This window comes from Cornus florida, unplaced genomic scaffold, assembly GCF_030987335.1.
Source record: "Cornus florida cultivar Cherokee Brave unplaced genomic scaffold, ASM3098733v1 CherokeeBrave_3.0.0_Hap2_Chr04, whole genome shotgun sequence".
Lineage (NCBI taxonomy): Eukaryota > Viridiplantae > Streptophyta > Magnoliopsida > Cornales > Cornaceae > Cornus > Cornus florida.
The window spans coordinates 57,911,115-57,921,315 of NW_026775574.1; the positions used below are offsets into that span (position 1 = coordinate 57,911,115).

General features: G+C 38.7%; 1 pseudogene; it reads left to right on the forward strand.

The window, feature by feature from the left end:
• Window positions 1–10,102: 10,102 nt before the first annotated feature.
• On the forward strand, window positions 10,103–10,201 carry LOC132305759 (small nucleolar RNA R71; annotated as a pseudogene).

The window sequence follows — 10,201 nt, forward strand, 5'->3', positions numbered from 1 at the left end:
TTAAAAGAGATGCTTTGACGCGTTCTCTTAAAGAATCAAAGCACGCCGTTGCTAGGGACCTCCATTTTGGCCAAGATTAATGATCCATGGGACTCATGACGCTCTATGCAAAAATTTCTAGGAAGAATTGCCACGTCTTCGGGCCGAGCCAAATCATTTCAGGGTGCAAGTAGCAAATTGGTGCAAGGTTGTAACAACGCGGGCCCCGGTTGATTTTCCATCAGACTTTGGCCTCCAATTCTGAACCTTTGTATGTGCGAATTTGGTCTTTAGTACATAAAATATGAAGGGCTATGAGTCAGCTTTCCATAGACAAAAAGTTTACCTCATTTGGAGTTCGGAGCAAAGAGTTATGTCATTTTTACCAAAGGTACGCAGAACAGTCTGGCAGCAGTGAAGTTTGACTTTGGTCTTCATTTTAGACCCACCAAACTTGAGAACTGGACTTCGATTAAAACATGGCACACTTATAGCTTTGAATTAGCTTTCCAAATCTTCAAACGGTTTGTCATTTGGAGTTTGAAGCAGAAAGTTAAGGCCATTTTACCAAAGTAGCTCAGAGCTGAACAAGTTGACTTCGAGCGCTCGAAGGGCTTACTTCGAGCGCCCGAACTTTGGGCAGAATGCTCTCCGGGAACCATCACTTTAGCCCACTTGCACCTTGATTCCCTCATTTCTGAATTCCATCTTTATGGGTTGGTTGGAGATGTCTTTTGGTGGGAGTTGAGCCTCATTTGGTGAGGGTTTGGGGGGAAGATGTCTAGAAGGTAAGGGGAACCACACATAGAAATATCATATCTCATCTTTGTAAGATTTCTAGAGAGAGAAGGAGGAGGAGAAGAGAGACTTCTTGAAGCTACAACAAAGGAGCTCAAAAATGGGGATGGAGACCAAGCTTTTTCCTTCCTTTAGAGTTTCCATGGGTAACTAAATCTTCTTTTAGGGAGGTGATGAAGCCCCTCCCTTGTAAGAATGTCCTAGTATAGTTCTATTTTGGGGATTGCAATGTATAATCTTTGGTCTTTTCATGGTCTAGAGCGTTTTGCCTCTTGTAAAGGATCTTCATGTATTTAAATGATTAATGTTGAGTCAATTATCTATCTTAGATGGTTTATTCTTTTAATCATGCTGCTTGCACTCTCATGGTGACAATGGTAGTGAGATCATGGAATAGTTTTAATGGCATGGAGTTGGAGAACCTAGATAGTCCACTGCTTAGGGTGCCCTTTGATCATCTATACTTGATTCTTAGCTTTGTGTGCTTCCATCATTTAATTAAGGGCTTGATAATCTTTAGCTTAGTAAGCATGTTAAAGGCTACACCCTAGTTTAGGTAGTTCAAGCATGTAAATCTTTGATGGATTATTCTTGTGTTTGATTTAATGAACTTCTTGAGGATATTATAGCAACCAAGTGTGCTATGTATCATGACCATATATATATTCTTTTTCCTCTAATTTAGCTCTAATCTAGCATGTGTATAGGGATGGAGGCGGATTCACTTCTCTAGTCCTCTTTACTTGTATTTCATCCCCTTTAAACTCTTGCAAACTTTTATTTTATGCATCTTAATTTCATAACTTAAGTGATAACCAACAAATCCTTTATGAACACCCCTATCATTCTAAAAAGACTCTAGACACTTAGGTTACCAAAGATTAGCGCAGTCCCAGTGGTTCGACTTAACCGACCAATAGCCCTATTTTATAATGATTCATGCTATTGTGAAGGTTGATTTATTAAGATCGAATTCTCAACCGATCAACTACAACTAAGCTAATGACATGAAATTAAACTAATTAAACTAAGGGGAGGTACAAACCATCAAGAAAAGAGTTTGAACCATCAAATAAACCACAAGAACATGACATTAAGCACTATGTCTTGACAATCTCTAGATCTATAGCATCAATACACATAGACATGCATCAATAACACAAGAAATAGAGACAAACACATGAACATCTATTCTAGCATTCATAGACATATGGATAGAATAAAATGATCAATTGGAAGCATTAAACCACATAAATCATTGAATAAACAAGATCTATATATATATAACTGTCAAGGCATGAATCACAATACAAATCCCGTCAAAAATACATAAATTAAGAAGTAGAAAGCATGCTTAGGGCTAACTCTAGCCCCAAGACGATGTCTAGCCACTCATGGATGATGTCCTCCAACCCTCAAGGGCAAGCTCTATAGGAGAAATCTGTTCCTTGGTTGATAAAGAGTCTCCAATGGTGTCTCTAGCCTCCTCCTCTTCTTTTCTTCCTCACTAAGTATTATTTTCTATGTGTATCAAAGATATCTTTTCTCTAAAAGTGGCTCATATTCCTTATATAGGTAGGTCAAAAATCACCCCAAATGAGCTGGGCTCGTACACCAATAATCCTCTAATGATTGGATATGAGACAACTTTTAATGAGCTGGAATTTAGATTTTTCTCGGGATTTGGGAGGTTCGATCGATCGAACTTGTGATGCGATCGATCAAACATGGCTGAGATCTATCGAATTGAAGTTGGATCGATCCTCAATGGTGGTGCCTTTTTGGATAAAGACAAATCTGAGATATTTTGAAGATATTTTTGGGAAAAGGACAAAAGTGATTGGTAGGGTAGTACAACTGGATAAGATTAATCATTTAGATAAAGACAAGATGGTTCGATTGATCAGAGAATGAGGTTGGATCAATCGAACATTGAGATTTTTTAATAGGAACAAACATGGCTCAGATCCATCTTGAAGTGCTGAGATCGATGAAAGTTGGATCGATCGAACTTTTCTTGAGATCGATCGAAGTTGCTGAAATTCCACCTTTTGCTTCCTTTTGCTCTACTTTGCTCCTTTCTTTGAATCATCCCAGAATTGCTTCAATTATGCTCTTATTTGGCTGAGTTAGCTTATTTTGGGGATAAGTACCTAAAAATGGAAATAACACGGAATCAATACAAAGCAGTAAAATAAGATAGATAAAGGTACTAGAATACATAAGTTTAAGGGGTTTAAATGTGCACTTTTCAGCACTCATCACACCCCCAAACTTAAATATTGCTAGTATCTAACAATGAACTATAAAGTAAAGGAATGAAATGAACAACTATATAACTATAAACTAGAAAGCAATAAATGGATAATGCCACTTTCGTAGGGAATACGATTGCATATAGCATATGCAACAAGCCTTTTAAACCCCTAGGTTACCCCTAATGGATGAGTGAAGTCTCGTGAAGGTTTCCAGAAATGATACCCGCAAACATTAAGCTCATTCTTTCAAAAGAGGCACCAATATTACAAACAAGCATTGGGAGAAAACTACCTCAAGTATGCAATTTTTCAAACATTTCTAAGCAATTTTCCAAAATCTCAACATCAAGTAAGCAAGTATAGTCCTCCACATATCAAGAAAATTATCATGTAAATCAAAACAACTCTAGAATCCTTTTTTAGTCGACCAGCATCAATTGTGTTACTATCTAAGCCAACTAAAGAAATGATCACATCCTTACCCTCAAACTAGCACACAAATCTAAGACCGATCATCAAGACAAAAAGTGGATCTTTTATTAAAGCTTTATTGTTCTAGGTGCACTTATTCTTTTCACTCGATATTTTTTTTTTTTTTTTTTTTTTTTAGGATCAAAGATAGAAGCATGGTGCAATGTATTGATCTATTAAGCTTTCTAGCGATCCATGAGGTCGAGCGTAAGGTCAATGACTCCCAAACCAGACGCCTTTAGGGCATTAAGCGTTCAAACACCCCTACGGACTTACAAGCTCAAATCAACTAGGCTACAAATCAAAACAACCTCCATCTAATCATTTCTCACTTCTCACTTTTTTAGGAGAAGTCCTCACTTTTTTTTTTTTTTTTTTTTTTCAATCAACAATTATTAACCTAGAGTTTGGGCCCTCCACCTTTCGGCGCGAGAAATTCAGTGCTTGATGAGTCTAGAATCTCGGCTACTCAATGAAAAGGGTTTGTTATCCACCTTTATTAAGAATGAAAGCTTTCAATGCACTACTAGCTCAATTGGGATATAACCAATTCAATAATCAACAAAGCATGTACCCCACAAATGAATGCCAGTGTGTGTCTGTGCTAGTGTAGAATCCTAAAGTGAATCTCAAAACAATCACAAAATCAGGATGATGTGGACCACTAATGCAAGCAAGATATCAATTTTTTGAAAAATTTACTCATAAAAGGCATACACAAGGCATACAAGGAGTATTGAACTCTCAAGTCATGCAATTTTTAAATTCAAAGCAATATAGTCCTCAAAAGATCAAAATTATTGCTAATCATAAACCAATCATAGAAAATCCCTCAAATACACAAGTCATACTCAAAATTTTGAATTTAAAAACAAACACTGCAAAACACCATTACCCCCAAACTTAAATGGCACAATGTCCTCAATGTGCAAAGAGAACAAAAGGAAAAAGTATACCAGTGCAATTAAGGCAAAGATTAGCCGAAACAAAAGTATCCAAATTAGGTAGCATAGCCCCCCCAAACTTGGAATCAACTGTGGTCCTGAAATTTGGCATTTGGATAAACTTATCAGATACCAAAAGGGATAATAACTGTGCACAGTGGACATGCAAGTGTAAATGGGATAGCAACTGAAAATTAGAGAGAGGTAAAAGGGTGGTCCTAAAAATTTTTGGGCAGTACTCTCCCTCACTGAAGTCACTGGAATGCACTTAATGGAGTCAAACAAATAGCTATAAGAATATGAAAATATAACATCCATACAGAAAACATATATAAACAAAGAATAAAGTACAGTACATCCAGTATCAAAGCCAACAGACATGGCTACAAAAATAGTATAACAGTATAAAAAACATGATGAGATCACAGATATATGAGATAACAGTAGAAAAGATAGAGAGATCAGGAAGAAGAGGTAGGACGGGCAGATCGCGCTCTGCGGATATCTCTAGATAGATCTCTGAATGTGGTCATGACATCCGTTTCGGAGGGTAGCAATATCAGCTCTAATGGAGACAGCATCTTCTCGGAGAGAGACCGTATCAGCGCGAATATACACTACAGCATCCTCCAAAGCCTGGAGTCGCTCTCCAAAGCCTGGTGTCTGTGCTGGAGCCTCAGGTACCACTGGAATGGGAGAATGATGATCCTGAGCCTGATCTGCATCGTGAATAGGTGACCCAATTGGAGAGTGCTGCTCTGCGTCCTCGGCAGGCTGCTCCAAATCGATGTCTATATGTACGGCAACCGGATCGACTGGTATATCGTCAACTACCGAATCTGCTACTGCTGCCATTTCCTCTACCTCTAAATCCTCTGCTGCCTCGGCAGTATCATCCTGAAGGCTTATGATAAGAGCATTGTAGCTCTTATCCCAGTCATTCTTTCTAAATGAGCAGGACCCAGTCTTAGGATGCTCCCATGGCTGGAAGGGATAGCGCTAATCATGTAGAATCTGGGTGATGAGGTAGCCGAATGGGAGGTACTTAGCCCTTTTGGGCCTCTCCTTGCTAATGTAGTCATCATAGAGCTTCTTCATCATACTCCAGATGAGTGCTGGGATAGATAGCCAATGCCCTAAATAGAATGCGTACAGAGCTGTCAAAAAGTCGCCTCTCCGCTGTATCTTATGGCCGGCCATAAAGATGTTACGGTACAAGACAGAGTCGAAAAACCACAGGTCATCTGGAAGATAGGTGCGGGTAGAGTCTCGCCATGTTCGCATATGATGGCCTGTAGAGAGTGGGGTATGTGTCTTGTAGCTCTGAAAGGCAATGATGTAGACAGTGGCAAGATCTGGACAATGTATCCACTGTAATATAAATCAATTGACCATCAATGGTGGTCCTCAGCTCCGCCATGTTACGCGAGGCAGGCCGGAGGTTATGGAAAAATATCCGTACTAGACTCAAGTACACTGGGTCTGTAACAGGGGCAAGAATGGCTGCAAGGCCTCTCCGTAATATATCATCATATGCTGATCGGGAAAGTATAGATCGGGAAAAGAAGTCTGTATCGAAGACCGACTCGTACGCCACTGAAAGGCCTGAGTATCGACTTAATGGCTGGTCTAACTCCTGGTTTGGCTGAGCCAATGGAGGTGAAGTATGCTCAGCCTCAGCCGAATGAGAAGGAGATGCTCCAGCATTAGAGTGTAATCTGCTGTCAGAATGGGGAGACTGTGTAGGCTCAGCTGGCTCCTCTTGTATGGGGTTCTGGGCATGAGATAGACCGGCCCCATCATCCAAACTCTACCTACCCCTGCGGTGATAGTGTCCACGGGCTGCAGTCTTGACCCTAGCCATGGCCTGTAAAATAATTGAAAACTTGCAAGGGAAGTCAGTGCCAGAATAAAGAGTTTAAAGCACAAAATAGAATCATATATGTCAAGTAAGATAGACAAAATAGATAAATGTCATGAATCTATGGAAGTGACAGGATGTGAACATGCTAAGCAGTATAAGTGTAAAATGCATCCAATATGGAAAATCACAGGCATTGGGCATGAATGAGATAGCATGGACACAAGATAAGATGCATGGAATGTGTATATGAAATCTGTGAACTTCGATCGATCACAAAAAATGTGAGATCGATCTCACATAATCGATCGGAGAAACTACGAAACTAAGTTCGATCGATCTCACTAGATCAATCTGAGAAATAGGTTCGATTGATCAAACTGTGCGAAGAACACGAGCAGTCACAGATCTATGACGTGGATGGCACGGGGCCTTAACGAACAAGGTCGTTGGCCCATCAACACAACATTGCATCAATCCTAATCACTTAATGAGACCTATACTCCCAAAAATCAAATTAAAGTCAAAAAAAATACAAAAACATATATACATATATATATATATATATACATATATATAAAGCTTCAAATCTTCAGATATTGTAATAATCATCATTAAAACATCATGAATCTAACATGGAAAACATGTATGAAGCAAATCAAAGCTTGAAATACAAGATGAGATTCAGATCTTACCCAAATCGAAGGATGAGATGAGATGAAAATGAGATGAAGATCCGAGAGGAGAGAGAGAGATTCGGGACGAGAAGAAGCTCGCCGAGATGGAGAAGAATGGGTGCGCAGCGGCGACGAGGGATATGGCTTGGAAGAGGGTTAGATCGATCTGTGAAATCGATCTTCAAACCCTCAGGTTCATTTGTTTTAAAAACATTCCCTTGTCAGTTCAATCGATCGAACTGAATCCTCAGATCGATCGAACTGACATCGATCTCTCCTCAAAGTATTTTTGAGAAATTTTTTGAATAAATAAATATATATATATATATATATATTTAGAAAATAAAATAATAAATAAAAATAAAAATAATAAATAATAAAAAACGATAATAAGAATTAATAAAATATTTTTTGGAATTTTTGAAATTAAAAAATTAAAACAAAGTCAAAACAAAGTTAGAGATAGTGAGATGAAGAACAGAGATCGATCTGAACAAAATGTTCGATTGATCTGATAGAGAGCTGAAATATGCAGGTTTTTGGGTCCAAAATTTTTCTAAGTATTGGAACTTAAGATCGATCGAACTTAAAGTTTGGATCGATCTAAGGACTTATGATCGATCTGAGAACAAATTCGATCGATGGGAAAGAGAGGTGATTTGGATGCAGGTCGAAAATTTTCTAAGTGTTGGATGCAAGTCGAAGTTCGATCGATCGAATACTCCTTGGAGATCGATCGAACTTATGCAAAATGCTCAATTTCAACATAAAAGTGCATGCAGTCCTAATCACAGCTCCTAGCAATGCAGATGAACCCAAAGCCAATATCTAGACTTTGCAAGAAATGAAAGTAAAGATAGAAATGAGGGAGGAATAGGGTTTTGACACCCTACGAAATGTCATGCTAGTCTTTAACATCTCTAGCAAGACGTTGGGCTCTTTTAGCCCGGATCAAATATCTTGTAGTGCATCCCTTCCTCAATGGGGTGATAAGTGCTTTGCACTCCACCCAACAAATGGTTCTTTAAGGAACTTGTTGGATTAAGCTCAAAAGACGTTTTCGGTCCTTGGTCAAGAAAATCTTTAGGCTTTCACGCCCTTTCAAAACAAGATTTTGAAACAACTTTCTTTGGTTTCAAGGTTAAAGATGGACTTTTTGAAACTTTGGTCTCATACAAAAACTTAATTCGTTCACTTTTGAGGTCATTACATTTCTCTACAATATTAATCTCTTCATGCTTGTCAAATGAATTGGGGGTTGGATTAAAAATATTCAACTTTACCTTCATGTGGCCAAATGCGATCTTCATTATCCTAGTCCTACAATTAATGTTGGCATTCGCGGTTGCCAAGAAATGACGGCCAAGGATAACGAGAATTTGGCTCTTAGGATTTGGAACCGGTTCCGTGTTAATGACAACGAAATCAATGGGAAAGAAAAAATTATCAATTTTAATCAATACATCCTCAATGATACCCCTAGGCTTTTTTATTGATCGGTCGGCAAGTTGCAAAACTACCGACGTCGGTTTCAAGTCTCCTAAGCCTAATTTAACATATACCGAGTATGGAAGAAGATTAACACTTGCTCCTAGGTCAAGAAGAGCCCGATTAATGATATGATCACCAATGATGCATGAAGTGGTAGGTGAACTGGAGTCCTTAAACTTTGGAAGAGTGTTATGCTGCAAAATTGAGCTTACTTGCTCGGTTAAGACCACTTTTCTAGGTGCTTGGCTTTTGTTCTTCCTCTTTTAGGTGTACAAGTCTTTCAAGAATTTGGCATAAGCCGGAATTTGCTTGATTGCATCCAAAAGTGGAAGATTGACTTTCACTTGTCTAAACACGTCCATGATTTCATTTACTTTGGCCTTTTGCTTGTCATTTGAAATGTATCCTTTTAAGGCCTCCGGAAATGGAGCTTTTAGTTCAAAAACCTTTTCCGAATTTTTCTTTAAAGTTTCTTCAACACAAGAAGTTTTCAAATCATTTTGCAAATCTTTCTTTTCAAAATCACTTTTCAAATCACTTTTCATAACTTTCTCATTTAGATGGTCATGCAAATGCAATGAAGTAGGAATATGATATGAAACGGGACGGGTGTCAACTTTTGGTTGCACTGGTTCACTCTCTTCATTGGACATACCCACTTGATTGACGACAATCTTTCCACTTCTCAAGGTAGTCACCGCATTGACATGCTCTATTGTGTGACCTTTCCATGAGGAATGAGTCTCTACAACACAATGTTGCTTTTGTGGGGCATTCAAAGGCATTTTTCCCTTCTCTCTAACATTTAAAGTGCTAGCTATTTGCCTTACTTGGGTTTCTAGCTTTGCAATGGATTGAGAGTGAGAATAAAGTAATTATGTATTTGCCTTTAAAGTGCCCAAAGCGGTCAAAGCTTTCTCTTCAAAAGCGGGACTTCTAACATTTCCTTGGGAATATGATTGATTGGGAAAATGAGAATTTGAAAATTGGTTTCCTTGTGATTGGTATGATGATCTAAAACCTTGGGAATCTTGGCCTTGTAGTGGAGGTGGAATGTACTTTCCTTGAAAACCACCTTGGGAAGGGTTTGAGCCCTCCCCTTGGTTTTTCTAAGAGAAGTTCGGGTGATTTCTCCAACTAGGATTGTAGTGATTGCCATAAGGACTGTTCCCTTGATTCACAAATGTTGTATTTACTTGTTCATGATGCTCACTTTGCACATGTCCATGAGGACAATTGGAAGTAGAATGGAAAACACTTGAACAAGTCATACATGTCTCATTAGATGCATGATGAGAATGGTTAAGGAAGGAAGATACTTGATTCGCCGAGTTTTGGTTGATCAAAAATTGATCAAACCTTTGAGATAATGATTTCATTTCGGCGGCAATTTCATTGGAGTGGTCGACTTGATGTAAGCCAACACTCTTCCTACCACTAGAATTTCTACCATTCTTCGAAGATAAAGTACGATGTAAAGAATTTTCACTCATGCTCTCATAAAGACGCCACACGTCATCCTCATGCCTATCAATGTAAGAGTCACCCATGGAAGCATCAACCATGCCCTTGTAATTATCCGATAAGCTTTCAAAGAAATATTGAACTAATTGCCATTTGGGCATGTCATGATGTGGACACTTCCTAAGCAATTCATTAAAGCGTTCCCATGCCTCATGAAATGTTTCTCCATCCCCATGTGAAAATTCTCGAATTGAGGTT